Genomic DNA, 20,450 nt, shown 5'->3' with positions numbered 1-20,450 from the left:
CACAGTAGGGCCAGTACAGTGTTGTTGTTTTCAGCCATAATACCATAGTGTGCATGTGATAACGTAATTTGACTGTTGTCTCTTAGCAGATTAAAAAAATGAAAGGTAATCCAAGGACATTTCTAGGTTGTACAAAGTTGTAAGAATGTAGAGCATTTCAATCAACTTGCACGTATATAAGTCACTGTAATAACCTGCCACATGTGTGATGTACAAATGAGTCCTAGTTTAACTTCTGGAGATGCCCACCCTGATGATCTTCCTTGCATATGTGCATTGATCTACTTTACATGCCTGATGAAGGGTATTACACCAAAGCATTGTGATCTATTCCAGTTCTTACAACAGTGTGATTAACCCATGTATCCAGTGTGCAGATCCAATATTAAATATTAATTTTCTGAAGCACAGTCAGATGATTTCTTTATAGCTGCACCAGTGTATCACGGTAGTAAATTTGATCACAATCTGGATCCGAACCTTGTTTTTTCATGGACAGCTCACCTTTGCACATTTACTACATTGTACAAGCAAATGTGTTTAAAGTAAAATAAATTGCACGCAGCTGAACATCAAATTAGTGTAATAATGACATGGTGAAGTAAGGACATTGGTTTTCTAAGAATAACTAGATGAACATTCTACACATTTCATAATTCCTTTCTGTGTAAAATATAATTTCTAATGTTATGTTTTAAGGAGGTTAAATGTAGGAATCAGGATGACACCTTATTCACCCTTGTGAATATCAGTATCCTTGCTGTCGAGCTCCATTCAGATTAATAGCTATGGTCATGACCAGCTATAAAGGAGAATGAGGTGAGAAAAGGGTATACTGTTTGCAATTCTCCTGAGTAAAATGAAATCAGACATGACAGTGACAAGTTGGTACACATGGATTTTATGGTATCCATAGGTTTTCTTGAGGTTAATGTCTTGTTAGGTTTCACTTCCATTATACTCATTTTGTTTTGAACTTTAAAGGGTCAGATGTAAATGTCCTCATCATTTATTGTTAGCACGATCTTCTGCAGCTGTCATGTCTCCTTCATGTCCGCAAATAATCCATGTGAAAATGCTATGTGTTTTTGCATTAATTAAACAGGAAGAAATATGTCAGGGATGCACTTTGATGTGATTCTATATTTATGGACAATATTAAATTTCTTGTTGGATGATTAAGAAAAGTCCAATGTAAATTTCCTCTGTTGAGTATGGAAAACAACATACTTGAAAATCAGTAAAGACTTTTGTAAATTGTCTTCTACTGTAACCTAGCATATTGTACTATAACATAAATGATTGAAATAAAGAGTTGGCAAAATAATGTATGGTTAAAATGTTACTAAAGATTTTAGATACTTTTTAAATGAGGTGCTGGTGGATACATTTTAACTTTCCACCAAATATTTGTACCATATTTTTCAAATTATAAAACACACTTTTTTCTTCCAAATTTGGAGGGAAATTGGAAGTGCGATGCTGTGGGCCTCACGCTGGCAGTAGGAGGTGTTCGGAGGTGCAGGGATTCTGCCAACATTTTGTGAAAGTCTGGAGCCCCTGCTTTTCCATGGTTTACAATTCGGTGGACTCCGATAAAATTGCCGCCAAGGACGGTGCATGCAGAGATGGAGATCTTGCCACTGAGATATCGGGAAACGAGATCATGCCGCCGAGATCTCCATCTGCGCATGCATGACCCTGGCCGCCATTTTCCCGAAGTCCACCCCAATGTAAATCATGTAAGTGCGGGGGCTCTGGGCTTTCACAAAATGTTACCGGAGCTCCACCACAGCTGCCACCCTTGGTAAGCAATAAGATGCACGAATTATAAGAAGCAACACCATTTTATTAAAATGTTTTTTTTCCTAAAAAAGAAAGTAAAAAGCACTGGCGCTCCTGATAGTTCCTAGTGGGGGAGCAAAATTGCTGAATGTAGAGTGCTGCTGGTGATTGTGACAGGTTCTGTGTAGACCTGTAAAGTATATCAAATGAAAAAAAGTGGTATTCACCTGCGCTGTCTACAAAAACGAACAATAAAATGAAAAATAGATGAATAAATGAATAAGAGAGCACTTACTTAATGAGTGAAATCATTGGTTATGCAGTGGATGTTGTAATAGGTCGTTAAAGTACTACCAGAATCTTTTTTTTTTTTTTTCCTATTTTTCGCCTCAAAATTTGAGGTGTCTGTCTTACAATCCAGTGCGTCTTATATTCTGCAAAATGCGGTAAATTCTTTTTTTTAAGCAAATAAGCATTCTTGCATATACTTCAAAAAATGCAAATATTTTAGTCTTCTATGGAAATACTATGGAAATTAAAATGAATTATTGGATTCTCATCCACACAAATTGAATTAAGTTAAATTTTATGAAAATCACAGGTTACAGTAAATTTGCAATACGTTTTGTGCGAATCACCAAAAAAGTATTTTGACAGATTGTAGAAGATTGCATCAATCATAGCAGACTGATATGACCTCAGGCATGTGCTTCAAATGCTATAATGCAGCCCATCAGTAGAGATGAGCCAACTTGTTTAGAAAACGTTCGCCAATATCAAATTCAGAACGAATGTAGGCCATTCGGATTCATGTTCAGTTTCTGAGCATTTTTCCTCAAAGTCATCAAAATTCGGTTACAGTTGAGTAAATCATCACTTTTCCACTAATGCTTTTGTTAGGACTTTGGATAGGATAATAGTTCTATATGATGAGCAGGAGGGATGTGTTTTATGGGGGTAGGTGCTGTGCATAGGCAGCAGCTGTGTAAGTGGCATAAGCAATTTCTGTGAGTCACACATTTTTTAGACCAGCCTGTGCACCAGCAGAACAGAGCACAAGTCCAGTAGCGTAGCTACCAGGGGGGCAGAGGGGGCGGTCGCCCCGGGCCCTGAGCTCTGAGGGGGCCCACCCAGAGCTACGCTACTGTCAGGGCCGGCGTTAGGGGCCTCCGGTGAATGTTTATCTTTAATTTCCCCTGCGTTTGTACTGTGTATGTAGCTAAAGTAACATGTCATGCACGGTACAAACGCTCACAGGGGGTCAGCAGAGAGAAGGAAGAGAAGGCCTCCAATCAGAGTGCAGGGAGTGAGTCATGTGATCGCTCTTCTGCAGTCTGTGGAGGAGAGGGGGAAGGGAGGTCACTCACCACTCACCCAATCCCGGCTGAGCGCGCTCTGCTCAAAGCTCCTGTGCTGCAGAGAAGTGATCAGCTCCAGCAGCAGCAGCCGGGGACGCAGGGGGACTCTGCCTCTGACTGTGAGCTGAACTCACTGCCTGCACATGATGTCTGCAGCATCTGACTGGGAGGAGCAGCCCCCAGGACCAGAGGACACTCTCCACACAGCATGATGAGTATCTTGGCACATGTTATTTGCTATTGAATATGTCTGATCTGTTGCCTTGAACACATACATACAGGCACAGTATATAAAGCAATGAAGGTTCTTCAACTTGTATGTCTTGTTTAGTGTATAAGTGTCTTGGCACATAATTTATTTACTGCTGATTAGCTTATGAGAAGGAGAATGATTATTTTCTTAAGTTTGCGAGTGGCTGGAATCTTGCAGGATGGCTTTTACATGTGGGAGCCTGTCATCATATAAGGTCCGGCCAGCATCTGTACGCCCTCACATAGTGTTCTAGAACGCTCTCTATGTCCCCAATCCTCTATGCAAGGCACAAAAAAGAGCTGTTATTATACTCACGGATGGTGCAGTCCGGGCGTCTCTAGTCTTGATCTGGCGCCGTCCCTCTTCCTGTGATCGCTGTCCCTCTTCGTGTGGAAGATGCGTCCTACATCATGCATTCAGTGTCCTCTATTGCACTCCCATGCAGGTGCACTTCTCTTTGCCCTGCGGAAGTCAGAGCATAGTATTGTAGTGCGCATGCGCCGGCTTTATTTCCAGGTAATCAGCGCCCTTTAGCCTTTCCCAGCGCATATGCACTACAGTACTTGGCTCTGCTTTCAGCAGCTCAGAGAGAAGTGCGCCTGCACAGGAGCGCGATGGGTGACACTGTGTGGATGATGTAGGATGTGTCATCCAGATGAAGCAGTAATGGAGGATGGCGATCTTAAGTCAAGACCAGCTATGCCTTGGTGAGTTCCATTGGTGAGTATAATGAGAGGTCATTTTTATGCCTTGCGGAGGGGACTGGGGACACATTTACAGCCTTCCTTATAGAGGCTGCCTATGGGAGCTGCATTATACTATATATTGTAGTCTTCCTATGTGAAGGGCATTATACTATAGGGTCTGCCTATGGAGAGTGCATGATACTATATGGAGGCCTATGGGGAATGTATTATACCATATTGAGGACTATCTGGTGTATTAGCCTCCATATAGCATATCTAGAGGGCCATCATTCAGTGTGGAGATTACAGCAAAGGGGCCATCATACAGTGTTGGAGCCAGTTTGGGGGATATTAAGGGGTCAGTATATACAGTGAGGGGGCATTATACTGTGTATGGGGGAGCTGTACAGTGGGGGAGACTCGGGACTTTATTAAATGTAAAGTGGGCACTTAATGTTACAGGGGAACTCAGGTTACTGTGACTATCAAAGGGTCACACACAGAGGACATTATTACTTTCTAGGGGACAAAATGTGCGCACTGATTTCTAGGGCACTTGCACCCGGCATTACTATATTATAGAGGGGTGCTTTAGAATTTAGAGGGCACAGAGAACCACACAGCAAGTGCAGTAATAGGGACACATACGGCAGCAGCGACTCAGTATTGGGGTATCAGGTGCAGTAATAGGGACACATACGGCAGCAGTGACTCAGTATTGGGGTATCAGGGGCAGTAATAGGGACATATACGGCAGCAGCGACTCAGTATTGGGGTATCAGGTGCAGTAATAGGGACACATACGGCAGCAGCGGCTCTATATTGGGGTATCAGCAGGATGAGGAGGTTGTGCAGGTTGGGAATAGATGGTGATGGGGCTGGAATGTGAAAAGTGAAACGTGTCTTTGCTGTATTCTCTGCAGATGAGTTGTAGCTGGAAGAAGTTGTCATGTCGGTCTGGGCCAGATGGAAAAGACGGGAAAAATGAACAATTCTATCAGAAAGAACGTCAGAGGTAAGACATTATCTGTAACTGTGCAGTGATCTGTTATATGTTCTGTAGGACTGGTATCTACCACTGACCATATGGCGGTAATATCAGTGTTGGTCTTTATATAGAGATTATCTTCAGTAACAGCGCGGTCATCAGCTGAGGTTCTCCTCCACTATTAGGGCGCATCACCGAATTGTATTGAAGGTTACCTGGTTAGGGGCCCACTCAGAAGCTTCGCCCCCCCTGGACCAAAACCCTAGCTACGCCTCTGCACAAGTCTAACACGTTGCAAACAACTGGAGAGGATGGTTCACTAGTATCTCAATCTCAACCTCAATGCCATCAGAGGGAATTTGGACCCTATTTCATTTTAGTCTTTAAAAATGGAAGAATGGCCTGAGCTCGCCTATCACATTTTGGAGGTTTTGTCATGTAGCCAGCATTCTCTTAGATTGTGTATTCAGTGCTGCTGGTGGTATCCTAATGGATAAGCACATTTGACTTTCCCCTGAAAGTGTAAACCACCTTTCATCAAGATGAACAAGTCATGGATCTCCAATGACTTTTGGACTCCAGTAGCAGACTGGGCAGGCTAGGTGATGTTGTTTTCAGTGTGAAGCAATGATCTTGCATTATTGCAGTCTGTGACACTTTTGTTGTGGCTTCTGTGCCTGCTGTTGCTACTGCTGCTGGCTTTACAAACAATTTTTTGAAATGTGGAGTTTAGGGTTGAGCGACTTTTACTTTTTTAGGATCGAGTCGGGTTTCGCGAAACCCGACTTTGTGAAAAGTCGGGTCGAGTGAAATCGGCTGATTATCGCGAAAAGTCGGGGATCGACCGAAACACGAAACCCAATGTAAGTCAATGGGGAATCAAAGTAGGCAGTGAGTGGAGGACAGGAAAACACCAACAGTGCCCATTTTAATGTCAAAAACATCAATTCTTGTCACTTAAGCTTGTGAATCTTAATTTACCTTATAATAATAGTTAGGCATTGAAAATTGGGGGTCATTTGGCTAAAGTTGTGGGGAGGGGGGGAGGGCTGGCTCAAGTTTTTTGTGGGCCCAGGAAACACGGACTACGTCACGGCGGTGGAGCCGGGATAGGCAAGTATTAAAACTTTGCAAGTGCTGTGATCCCGAGCAAGCAGGGGGGCCCACTTGTTCGCATTGGCACTGGCACAGGGCCCCTCAAAGTACAGCGGTGTTTGAAAGCGGGGGCGCCTCCCACCGGCAGAGACACTTTTGCGTACTATGAGGGACCCTGTGCCAGTGACGTCGCCAACGAGTATGCTCCCCCACCTGATGAAGGAACCTGCACTTTCATCTGCACCTTCCTCTTTGTCCCCGTGTAAGGTGGTATAGTATGCGGGAAGGGGAACCTGACTTTCAGCAGGGTCAGATTCTGGCTGTGTAGAGTGCAGGGGGAATGTAGTGGTCTGGGTCAATGTACCAGCAGACTCATCTAGCAGTGGCTGGGCAATGGGCAGGATGAGGAGGAAACACAGATATAGTCCCAAAGAACAAAGTAGGCTAAATGCAGTTCAAAATTGGTAACAGGAGTAAACAGGCGGCACTGCTTTGTTCATTGGAGGAGAACACCAAGCAGCGGCAGACACCGTTAGTAGGCCCAACCAAACAAGTAGGCCAAATGCAGGTTAATATCTGATATAGGCCGAAAGCCTGAAAATTGAAGCTCAGCTATATTCATATATTGGTGGTATTACTGTGTTCTAACCATATATATTCAGAGGAGGAGACAAGCAGGGAGCGGCAGACACCATTACTAGGGCCCAACCACACTAGTAGGCCAAATGCAGTTTCATGTGTTATGTAGGCCGAAAGCCTGAAGATTGAAGCTCAGCTTTGTTCAGTGGAGGAGAACACCAAGCAGCGGCAGACACAATGCCGAAAACATGGTATCCATCCACAGACAGCTGTTTCGGGGTATTTCCCCCTCATCAGTGTGGAGTAGGAAACTGGCTATTAGGAGCTGTGCCTAGTGAAAAGACTATAAACACGTGATGGTGTCTCCGCGGTGTTGAATGTTTTGATCTCCCCGAGGTCATTCATCCTTATGTTTATAGTCTTTTCACTAGGCACAGCTCCTAATAGCCAGTTTCCTACTCCACACTGATGAGGGGCAAATACCCCGAAACAGCTGTCTGTGGATGGATACCATGTTTTGGCATAGGTGGTTTTCCTTTATTGGATGCTGCCCTTCCCATGGTTGTTCCTTCCCGGTGAAAGACCTGGCTATTCATTGCTTGCGTTGAGAAACACGTGATGGTGTCTCCGCGGCTTTTCTACATGTTATGAGAGGCTGAACCAGTTACTAGGCACAAATAAGTAAGTAGGCTACATGCAGTTCACAATTGGTAACAGGAGTACAGAGGTGGCATAGCTTTGTTCAGCGGAGGTCAACTGTTAGAAGTGGCTGACACAGTTAGTAGGCCAAAATAGTAAAGTGGGCTAAATGTCAGCCAAGGAATTGGTCATAAATAAACTGGTGGCATAGCGAGGTACAGGGGTGGCCTCCTCTGCAGAGTTGCAGACAGGGATAGTTGGCGCAAAGTATTAAGGGGTCTAAATGGAGGCCAGGGCCCCTGTATATTTTTACTATCATCTATCATTGCAACAAATTTGTTATGGCAGTGCCATTTAAGGATTTAAAAGCACAGACTACACAGTGGTGGGGCAGGGAGAGGTAAGTTTTGCAAGTGGTAGAGCACAGTTCGAGCTGGGGGGAACACTCTCTCGTGGGCAGCGGTACTGGCCCAGGGCCCCTCATATTACGACGGTGTGTCTGACGTTGATTGTGCACCACCACCATCAGAGACACTTCATTGTACTATGAGGGACCCTGTGCCAGTGCCGTGGCCCAAGAGTGGGCACACCCACCTTCCCAGGCAGACGGCACTCGCACGGGTGCTTGCGCCACGTTGTGACCACGGTCCGGTGGGGGGAGTCAGCCCATTTAGGGAAGTATACAAATGGCCTATGGTGGACATTCGGCACCTGCAAATGGCGGAATTGGAGCAGTCAGTAAGGCTAGTTTCACATTTGTGTTTAAAAACGCAGCGTTTTTAATGCAAACGCAGGTGGTGAAAAAACGCATGTAAACGCGTGCAAACGCTGCGTTTTTTAGACGCATGTGTTTTTTACATGCGGTAAAAAAAACACGGCGTTTTGCCGCATTTACATGCGTTTTTTCACCACCTGCGTTTGCGTTTTTGAAACGAACACATGCTGAGAAGTGTGTGACAGCTGCCAATCATCAAAATTAGGGTTGAGCAAATCAGATCGGCCAATTTCAAAAGTCGCCGACTTTTGGCAAAGTCGGGTTTCGTTTTATATATATATATATATATATATATATATATATATATATATATATACAGTGCCTACAAGTAGTATTCAACCCCCTGCAGATTTAGAAGGTTTACACATTTGGAATTAACTTGGCATTGTGACATTTGGACTGTAGATCAGCCTGGAAGTGTGAAATGCACTGCAGCAAAAAAGAATGTTATGTCTTTGTTTATTTTTTTTTTTAATTGTGAAAAGTCTTTTCAGAGGGTCATTTATTATTCAACCCCTCAACCCACCAGAATTCTGTTTGGTTCCCCTAAAGTATTAAGAAGTAGTTCAGGCACAAAGAACAATGAGCTTCACATGTTTGGATTCATTATCTCTTTTTCCAGCATTTTCTGACTATTTAAGACCCTCCCCAAACTTGTGAACAGCACTCATACATGGTCAACATGGGAAAGACAAAGGAGCATTCCAAGGCCATCAGAGACAAGATCGTGGAGGGTCACAAGGCTGGCAAGGGGTACAAAACCCTTTCCAAGGAGTTGGGCCTACCTGTCTCCACTGTTGGGAGCATCATCCGGAAGTGGAAGGCTTATGGAACTACTGTTAGCCTTCCATGGCCTGGACAGCCTTTGAAAGTTTCCTCCCGTGCCGAGGCCAGGCTTGTCCGAAGAGTCAAGGCTAACCCAAGGACAACAAGGAAGGAGCTCCGGGAAGATCTCATGGCAGTGGGGACATTGGTTTCAGTCAATACAAAAAGTAACGTACTCCACCGCAATGGTCTCCGTTCCAGACGAGCCCGTAAGGTACCTTTACTTTCAAAGCGTCATGTCAAGGCTCGTCTACAGTTTGCTCATGATCACTTGGAGGACTCTGAGACTGACTGGTTCAAGGTTCTCTGGTCTGATGAGACCAAGATCGAGATCTTTGGTGCCAACCACACACGTGACGTTTGGAGACTGGATGGCACTTCATACGACCCCAAGAATACCATCCCTACAGTCAAGCATGGTGGTGGCAGCATCATGCTGTGGGGCTGTTTCTCAGCCAAGTGGCCTGGCCATCTGGTCCGCATCCATGGGAAGATGGATAGCACGGCCTACCTGGAGATTTTGGCCAAGAACCTCCGCTCCTCCATCAAGGATCTTAAGATGGGTCGTCATTTCATCTTCCAACAAGACAACGACCCAAAGCACACAGCCAAGAAAACCAAGGCCTGGTTCAAGAGGCAAAAAATCAAGGTGTTGCAGTGGCCTAGTCAGTCTCCTGACCTTAACCCAATTGAAAACTTGTGGAAGGAGCTCAAGATTAAAGTCCACATGAGACACCCAAAGAACCTAGATAACTTGGAGAAGATCTGCATGGAGGAGTGGGCCAAGATAACTCCAGAGACCTGTGCCGGCCTGATCAGGTCTTATAAAAGACGATTATTAGCTGTATTTGCAAATAAAGGTTATTCCACAAAATATTAAACCTAGGGGTTGAATAATAATTGAACCACACTTTTATGTTTAAAATTTATAAAAATTTAACTGAGCAACAAAACTTTTTGGTTTGTAAGATTTATGCATTTGTTAATAAATCCTGCTCTTGTTTGAAGTTTGAAGGCTCTAACTTATTTGCATCTTATTAAACCTGCTAAATCTGCAGGGGGTTGAATACTACTTGTAGGCATTGTATATATATATATATATATATATATATATATATATATATATATATTTATATATATATATATTTGTATTTACTTCAGCGCGATATAGCAGAAAAGCCGATTGCCGGCTTTTCATTTCTCCTGCCTAAACCCGACATGATATGAGACATGGTTTACATACAGTAAACCATGTCATATCCCCCTTTTTTTTGCATATTCCACACTACTAATGTTAGTAGTGTGTATGTACAAAATTTCGGCGCTCTAGCTATTAAATTTAAGGGTTAAATCATGGAAAAAATTGGCGTGGGCTTCTGCGCAATTTTCTCCGCCAGAGTGGTAAAGCCAGTGACTGAGGGCAGATATTAATAGCCTAGAGAGGGTCCATGGTTATTGGCCCCCCTGGCTAAAAACATCTGCCCCCAGCCACCCCAGAAAAGGCACATCTGGAAGATGCGCCTATTCTGGCACTTGGCCACTCTCTTCCCACTCCCGTGTAGCGGTGGGATATGGGGTAATGAAGGGCTAATGTCACCTTGCTATTGTAAGGTGACATTAAGCCAGATTAATAATGGAGAGGCGTCAATTATGAAACCTATCCATTATTAATCCAATTGTATGAAATGGTTAAAAAAACACACACAATATTGCAAAGTATTTTAATGAAATAAACACACAGGTTGTTGTAACATTTTATTGCTCTCTCAATCCACCTTAAGACCATCGTTCTGTAACAAATTAAAAATAATAAACCAACAATATACATACCTTCCGTAGATCTGTAACGTCCCACGATGTAAATCCATCTGAAGGGGTTAAAATATTTTACAGGCAGGAGCTCTGCTATAATGCAGCTGTGCTCCTGCCTGTAAACCCCGGGGAATGAAGGTAATGTAGGTCAATGACCTATAGTTACCTTCAGTCGCGGTGATGCGCCCTCTGCTGGATGTCCTCATATGACGTCGAGCGTGGGAAAAAGTTCCCAGGCTCTAGAACACCTCTAGAAATTACTACATGTTGCATTTCCGCAACAAAACGCAAGCATGGAAAAAACGCATGCGTTGTCAAACGCGGCAAAACGCATGCAAAAAAAACCGCATGCGTTTTTAATGTTAAGTATAGGAAAAAAAACGCATGCGTTTTTTTTTCCGGTAAAACGCAGCGGCAAAAAACGCAAATGTGAAACCAGCCTTAGAGGAGGCCAAAAAAAAAGAAATTTTTCTGGCAAGCTACATGTCTGCAGGGGACGGTGGGGCAAAATAATTCGAAATCCATGATTGGTTCATTTTAATGAAGGTTAGATCATCAACATTTCGGGGAGCCAGACGTGTCCTTTTTTCGGTCAGTATTGAACCAGCAGCACTGAAGACTCTTTCTGAGAGCACACTAGCAGCTGGGCAAGCGAGTTCCTGTAAGGCATATTCTGCCAATTCGGGCCAGGTGTCTAGTTTAGATGCCCAGTAATCAAAGGGGAATGACCTGTGAGGGAGAACATCGATAACGGCGGAAAAATAGTTGGTAACCATACTGGACAAATGCTGTCTCCTGTCACTTTGAATCGATGCAGCAGTATCTGTCGTGTCTGCGGTCATTGCGAAATCACTCCACAACCTGGTGAGAAATCCCCTCTGTCCAATGCCACTTCTGTTTTGTGCACCTCTAGCACCTCTGCCATGTTGCCCCCTACAGCTCGTGTGAGAACCATCAGTGCCGCTGTGTGCTGGGAATGCCTGAACTAAATGGTCTAGAAGAGTTGCTTGTTTGGTAGCCAATATTTGCTCAAGGTTCTCATGTGGCATGATATTTTGTAATTTGCCTTTGTATCGTGGATCCAGGAGGCAGGCCAACCAGTAATCGTCATCGGTCATCATTTTGATAATGCGGGGGTCCCGTTTTAGGATCCGCAAGGCATACTCTGCCATGTGGGCCAAAGTTACAGGTGTCAATTCACTGCTTGTGCTGGGTTGAGGAGCACTTTCTTGAAAATCTACATCACTAGTGGCCCGCAAAAACCCTGTACCTGACCTTACAATGCCATCAGTTTCTATTGCCCCCTGAGAAGCATCCTCCTCCCATAAATATTCAGCCCCATCATCCTCCTCCTCCTCTTCATCTGCCACCTCGTCCCAGAGACTTCCCTGACCAGACAATGACTGACTGTCATCAAGGCTTCCCTCCTCCTTGGCCGCAGACGCCTGCTCCTTGATGTGCGTCAAACTTTGCATCAGCAGACGCATTAGTGGGATGCTCATGCTTATGATAGCATCGTCCGCACTGACTAGCCATGTGCATTCCTCAGAACACTGAAGGGCTTGTCAGAGGTCTTGGAGCTTCGACCACTGCACACCAGACGACTCCATGTCTGCCATCCAACTGCCTGCCCGTGTATGTGTATCCTCCCACAAATACATGACAGCATGCCTCTGTTCGCACAGCCTCTGAAGCATGTGCAGTGTAGAGTTCCACCTTGTTGCAATGTCTATTATTAGGCGGTGCTGGGGAAGATTCAGCGATCGCTGATGGTTAAGCATACGGCTGGAGTGTACGGGCGAACACCGGATGTGCTAGCAAAGTCTGCGCACCTTCAGGAGCAGGGCTGGTAAATCAGGGTAATTCTTGAGGAAGCACTGCACCACAAGGTTCAAGGTGTGAGCCAGGCAAGGTATGTGTTTCATTTCGGAAAGGGCTATGGCAGCCATAAAATTCCTTCCATTATCACTAACTACCGTGCCTGCCTTAAGATGTACACTGCCCAGCCATGACTGAGTTTCTTGCTGCAAGTACTCGGCCAGTACTTCCGCGGTGTGTCTGTTGTCGCCCAAACACTTCATTTGCAGCACAGCCTGCTGATGCTTACCACTAGCTGTTCCATAATGGGACACCACGGGTGCAACACTAGCAGCTGCGGATGGAGTGTTCATGCGACTGAGCTCTGTGGACGAGATTTCGCTTGTGGAAGAGGAGGAGGAGGTGCAAACGCCTACAGCCAACTGTTTCCTAGACTGTGGGCTAGGCAGAACTGTGCCACTATGGCTGTCCCCTGTGGACCCTGCATCCACCACATTAACCCAGTGTGCCGTGATGGACACGTAACGTCCCTGGCCATGCCTACTGGTCCATGCATCAGTTGTTAGGTGCGCCTTTCTACTGACAGATTGCCTCAGTGCATGGACAATGCATGCTTTGACATGTTGGTGGAGGGCTGGGATGGCTTTTCTCGCAAAGAAGTGTCGACTGGGTAGGTTATAGCATGGTACTGCGTAGGCCATCAGGGCTTTGAAAGCTTCGCTTTCAACCAACCGGTAGGGCATCATCTCTAACGAGATTAGTTGAGCAATGTAGCCATTCAAACCCTGTGTATGCGGATGAGAGGAAGAGTACTTTCTTTTCCTAACGAGAGTCTCTTGTAGGTTGAGCTGGACTGGAGAGCTGCATATGGTGGAACTAGCGGGGGTGGTGGTGGACATGGCAGATTGAGAGAGGCTTGGTGATGGTATTCTTGATGTGGGCCTACCTACAGTGTTTCCAACCAAGAACCTTGTGATTCCCTGACTGCTTTGGCCTTGCGACAATACCTCCACATTTGTTACTGGTGGTGCCATAACCGTTGGGCTTCCAGTGAGGGAAGCAAAGTTGCGTTGCTGACTAACTTCAATATGAGCAGGTGCATCAACGGTACGAGAAGTTTGGTAGTTAGTCCATGCTTCCAAGTGCCTGCTGGTTAGATGTCTACGCATGCACGTTGTATTTAAACTTTGTAGATTCTTCCCTCTGCTAAAGGTCTTGGAGCATTTCTTACATATAACTTTGGACTGATCATTCGGATCTTGGTTAAAAAATTGCCCCACTGCACTCGTCCTACTATGGAATACCTTTTCAGGCTTTGCACGCCATGCTACTGTCACCGGATTGCAACGCTGTCCTACAGCTGTTGTGTTTTTTGACACACGTTTTTGGCCTGATACGGGCCTGCCAGATGACAGCTTTTGCGATGTAGATGGATGCAGCAGATCATCCTCCTCCGCTTCTGAGCTACAGGCAGCAGCACCCTCTTCCCCCAATGGCTGCCAATCAGGGTCAACAACTGGGTCATCTACCACCTCCTTTTCAATGTCATGTGCACCGTCCTCTGTGTCAATGTGTAAGGTGCTATAGCGTTTGGGACTGAGCACCATAGTCTCATCAGGGTCAGATTCGGGCTCAGTACACTGCGAGGGCAAACTAGTGATCTGAGTCAATGGAACAGCATAATAATCAAGCTGTGGCTGTGCATCTGTGCACTCCATGTCCGATTCATCCTGTAATGGGCTTTTAACAATTTCCCTCTCTAACCCAGGCACGGTATGTGTAAAGAGCTCCATGGAGTAAAGTGTAGTGTTGCCTGCCGCATCCTTCACTTTTGTTTTGGGTGAAGGACACAAGGAAGCAACTTTTTCCGGACCTGGAGCAGCCACTGACGACTCGCTGGTTTTAGATTTCGAAGCTTCTGAAGAGGAGGCGAAAGAGCAAGAGGCTGAGTCAGCAAGGAAAGCCAAAACTTGTTCCTGCTGCTCCGGCTTTGAATGCTGTTTTCTAACTCCCAGATAAGGGAGCCTTCAAGGCCTTGTGTAGCCAGACGATGACACTGCCTCAACACCTTGAGCCTTTGGTGCTATCTTGCTTTTCCCAGTACCACCAGATGCTCCACTACACCACCACCATCAGTACCAGCTGGCAACGACCACCCACGGCCTCTTCCACCAGACTTCCTCATTTTTGCGGAAATGTTACCAATATAAAAACCGTTATATGCTACTGTTAAACAAGGTAGAAGATGTATATTAACTTTGGGAGAATTTATATCTCCCTTTTTTTGGTGGGAAGACTGCAGGAAAAAACAGGCCCTGTGTATTACACCACACAATGTACAAGGCAGAACGTGGCTGGCAGATATACGCCAAACAGAACTCACGTAGATCCACTAAGTGGCAATTTAAAGCTCCCTTTTTTTTGGGGGGGGGGGGGACTGCAGGGAAAAACAGGCCCTGTGTATTACACCACACAATGTACAAGGCAAAACGTGGCTGGCAGATATACGCCAAACAGAACTCACGTAGATCCACTAAGTGGCAATTTAAAGCTCCCTTTTTTTTGGGGGGGGGAGACTGCAGGGAAAAACAGGCCCTGTGTATTACACCACACAATGTACAAGGCAGAACGTGGCTGGCATATATACGCCAAACAGAACTCACGTAGATCCACTAAGTGGCAATTTAAAGCTCCATTTTTTTTTGGGGGGGGAGACTGCAAGGAAAAACAGACCCTGTGTATTACACCACACAATGTACAAGGCAGAACGTGGTTGGCAGATATACGCCAAACAGAACTCACGTAGATCCACTAAGTGGCAATTTAAAGCTCCATTTTTTTTGGGGGGGGAGACTGCAGGGAGAAACAGGCCCTGTGTATTACACCACACAATGTACAAGGCAGAACGTGGCTGGCAGATATACACCAAACAGAACTCATGTAGATCTACTAAGTGGCAATTTAAAGCTCCCTTTTTTCTTTGTGGGGGGAGACTGCAGGGGAAAACAGGCCCTGTGTATTACACCACACAATGTACAAGGCAGAAAGTGGCTGGCAGATATACGCCAAACAGAACTCACATAGACCCACTAAGTGGCAATATAAATCTCCCTTTTTATGTGTGGGACACTGCTGCAAAATTCAGGCCCACTGTATTACACTACACAGTATAAGTGGCAGAAAGTGGCTGGCAGATATATACGCCAAACAGAACGGACGCAGATGCACTTAGTGGCAATATAAATCTCCCTTTTTTTGTGTGGGACACTGCAGCAAAAAAAAAAAAAGGCCCACTGTATTACACTACATGGTATAAGTGGCAGAAAGTGGCTGGAAATATATGTAAAAAAAGGGACTGTACTACAATAACAATCTCCCTACAATGATCTCAGGACAAGTATGACAGCCAGCAATAAAAAGGACTGCTGCACACAAAAGTGTGGACAAATAAACAATAGAACTGTGCAGAAAGGAGCAACAGGACTTTTGCTTTTAAAAAAGCAGTTGGTTTGCACAGCGGCATACAAACAGCAATGGAGCTATCAGGGAGCCTTATAAGCTACAGAGCTGATGCACAGAAATCTAGCCTCCACTGTCACTGCAAAGAAAAGGTGGTGTTGGACAGTGGAAATCGCTACAGCACAAGCGGTTTGGGGGTTAATATTTCCTCCCTAACAATATCCCTGCTTCTGACGAAGCTGCAGCAACCTCTCCCTATGCTCAGATCGGCAGAAGTAAGATGGCGGTCTGCGTGCACGCCCCTTTATAGCTCCTGTGACGATGCAGAAAGCAAGCCAATCACTGTCATGCCCTTCTCTAAGATGGTGGGGACCGAGACCTATGTCATCACGCTGCCCACACTCTGCGTCCACCTTCATTAGCTGAAAAATGGCGCTTAAAGCATCATACGAAACGCGACTTTGGCGCGAAGATCGCCGACCACATGGCCGATCCCACTCTGGGTTCGGGTCGGGTTTCACGAAACCCGACTTTCCCGAAAGTCGGTTATTTTTGAAAATGTCCCATCCGTTTCGCTCAAACCTAGTGGAGATCCCAAGTTGGGTCTCCATCTGTTGGGTTGCCTCTAGTGAAATATGTGTCAGAGGTTCATTATACTATTTCTATTCTTGAGAAATTGATGCCACTCTAGTGGTTTGTGGCAATAATTTGTTGAAATCTAGAGACTCCAAGTTGGGTCTCCATCTGGTGGGTGGAAGTAGGGAAGTTGAAGAAGGGTATCAAAGGCCAATTATATTGTTTCTACTCTGGGGAAATTGATGTCATTTTTGTGCAGCAGGCCTACAGCTGTCACTCATCCATCTATCAATGACTTATGTTTCAGCTGGAAATGCTGGTCCAAACTCTGTCCCATGCATCCATGCTGTGCAGTTATACTATTGAACTCTGTGTCAATTGATGCCACTTTCCCAGGTGTCTGACCTTAATTTGAATTGTTTGGGAAGCTTTTTGACTCCCCTTAAGGTGTTGTCTATGAATTCAATTGGGTTCAGGGACGTTCAACGAGCCATTTGGCGTACATGTTTGGCAAACCTTGAAAGGTTCACTCATCTCTACCCTTTAGGAAAGGCTATCATAGTTTATATAAAAGCCTAAGCAGAGAATGCAACTGCAATTTTAACCCCTTTCTGACCTCGGATGGGATAGTACATCTGGGGTCAGATCCCCTGCTTTGATGTGGGCTCCGGCGGTGAGCCCACATCAAAGCCGCGACATGTCAGCTGTTTTGAACAGCTGATATGTGCGCGCAATAGCGGCAGGTGCTGTCAAAGGCTGACAGCGGCATTTAACTTCCGCTTCCGGCTATCAAGCCGGAAATGCACGCATCGCCGACCCCGCCACATGATCGTGGGTCAGCGATGCGTCGGCATAGTAACCAGAGGTCTCCTTGAGACCTCTATGGTTGCTAATGCCGGCATGCTGTGAGCGCCACCCTGTGGTTGGCGTTCATAGCAAGCCGGTAATTCAGCTACATTATAGCGATCTGATGATCGCTGCTATGTAGCAGAGCCGATCAGGCTATGCCAGCTTCTAGCCTCCCATGGAGGCTATGGAAGCATGGCAAAAGTTAAACAAAAATGTGTAAACAAATTTGAAATAAATAAAAAAGATATAAAAGTTTAAATCACCCCCCTTTCTCCCCATTCAAACTAAAACAATAAAAATAAAATCAAATATACACATATTTGGTATAGCCGAGTTCAGAATCGCCCAATCTATCAATAAAAAAAGGATTACAGTAACCTGATCGCTAAACGGCGTATGGAGAAAAAAATTCGAATCACCAAAATTAAGTTTTTTTGGTCGCTGCAACATTGCACTAAAATGCAATAACGGGCGATCAAAAGAACGTATCTGCACCACATTAGTATCACTAAAAATGTCAGCTCGGCACACAAAAAATAAGCCCTCACCCGACCCCAGATCATGAAAAATGGAGACGCTACGGGTATTGGAAAATGGCACCATTTTTTTTTTCTTTTTTAGCAAAGTTTCGACTTTTTTTTCACCACTTAGATAAAAAATAACCTAGACATGTTTGGTGTCTATGAACGCATAATGACCTGGAGAATCATATTGGCAGGTCAGTTTTAGCATTTAGTGAACCTAGCAAAAAAGCCAAACAAAAAACACGCATGGGATTGCACTTTTTTTGCAATTTCACCGCACTTGGAATTTTTTTCCCATTTTCTAGTACATGGTAAAACCAATGAAGTCTTTCAAAAGTACAACTCGTCCCACAAAAAATAAGCCCTCACATGGCCATATTGACAGAAAAATAAAAAAGTTATGACTCTGGGAAGGAGGGGAGTGAAAAACGAACACGGAAAAACTGAAAATCCCAAGGTCATGAAGGGATTAAGGTTATTTTAGGATAGTAGTGACACTTTGTCAGTGCTCAGAAGGCCAGAAAGGACAGTAAGAAAAAGTCCTGAAACATTGGAAAAACATCACAGACAGTAACATATTGATGTAGAAGAGAGTTTTCACCTGTGAATAGCACAGAGATTGAATTGATAGGTGCAGAGAGTAGAAGATTGGCCAGCAGCAGTGCCGGTACCAGAGGCAATTGATCAGCAATATGGTATAGTTGACATCTGTCCTGCTTCATTTGAATTATTATTACAATATTTTTCTTCATTTTTCTTCTTGATTATCTTCTTGGCGGACAGGTGAAGAATACGGTGTTTTATTATTTTTTGTCTTTAACAGGGTACATGGAAATCAATACATTATTTTCTTTTCTGACTGGTGAGGATTATGGTATTTTTTATATTTTTTAAATAAATGGGTAAAAGAGGGTGGGGAGTTTTATTTCAAATAAAGTACTTTATTATTGCTGTTTCTTTATTACCATAAATCTATGGAGTTAGTAATGGGGGTGCCTTTCCATTACAAACCTCGGGCTTGATGTCAGCAGACATTACAAAGCTGACATCAACCCCACAACTATTGCCCCACTTGCCAACACCCCAGGAGAAGTGGAAAGACAGATGCTAAACGCCAACATTGACGCATCTTATGGATGTGTCATTTCTAGGGTGACTGAGAGCCAATATTTTTAGCCTGGGAGGGGCCAGTAACATTGGCCTCTTCCTATGTAATTAATAACATCCCACAGCTGTCTGTTCTGTTCTGGTTATTGATTACAGAGGGGATCCAACATCATTATTTCAGGGGGGTCTCCCTTTTAATAACTAGTAAAAGCTAAGCAAAGAGCTGTGAGCTGATGTTAATAGACTGGGAACATTTATGGCTATTGGCCCATTCCCAGAATATTAACATCAGCCCCCAACGATCAGCTTTCTCTCAGCTGGTTATGAAAATTAAGGGGAACCCCACACCATTTTTTTGGCTGCTGTGTTTTGGCACAAGATTAGAGGAGGCTGGGTTTTTATAAAGCTGGGAAATATGCATCACCTGGCCTTAGCTAATGATGATAGTGCACAAGCCATAAACCTAACAGGTTAAAGGGAACCTGTCACCCCCAAAATCGAAGATGAGCTAAGCCCACCAGCATCAGGGGCTTATCTACAACATTCTGAAATGCTGTAGACAAGCCCCCGATGTATCCTGAAAGATGAGAAAAAGAGGTTAGATTATACTCACCTGGGTGGCCTGTCCGATCTGATGGGCGTCGTGGTCCGGTCCGGGGTCTCCCATCTTCATAGGATGACATCCTCTTCTTATCTTCATGCTGCGGCTCCAGCGCAGGCGTACTTTGTCTGCCTGTTGAGGGCAGGGCAATGTACTGCAGTGCGCAGGCGCTGGGCCTCTCTGACCTTTCCCGGCGCCTGCACACTGCAGTACTTTGCTCTCTCCTCAACAGGGCAGACAAAGTACGCCAGCGCCAGAGCCGCGACAGGAAGCAAAGGAAAGGACGTCATCGCATGAAGATGGGAGGCCCCGGACCGCCCCCCACAGGAGAGTATAATCTAACCTCTTTTTCTCATCTTTCACGATACATCGGGGGCTTATCTACAGCATTACAGAATGCTGTAGATAAACCCCTGATGCCGGTGGCCCAAGCTCATCTGACAGGTTCCCTTTAATTAAGGTCTGAAACCTTGGTCAAAGTTATCTGAGCACATATATCTCCATGGGTGAAAAAACTTTTGCATGTGTCCATTTACCTTTTTGTAATTTTTAAAATGTAATAAATGACAATATCTTATTTTGCCTAAAATGCAAAAGAAATGTTATCATTTCATTTTATACTTGCTTAACAGTTCAATATAACAGTAATTTTGAACAAAGTTGACCAGACTTTTACATTCCACTGTATGATAATTTTTTTTCTGTGAGAGTCAAACAGCAC

The sequence above is a fragment of the Ranitomeya variabilis genome, chromosome 2 (assembly GCF_051348905.1).
Source record: "Ranitomeya variabilis isolate aRanVar5 chromosome 2, aRanVar5.hap1, whole genome shotgun sequence".
In the NCBI taxonomy this organism is placed as follows: Eukaryota; Metazoa; Chordata; class Amphibia; order Anura; family Dendrobatidae; genus Ranitomeya; species Ranitomeya variabilis.
Note: the sequence above shows the minus strand (reverse complement) of the source record.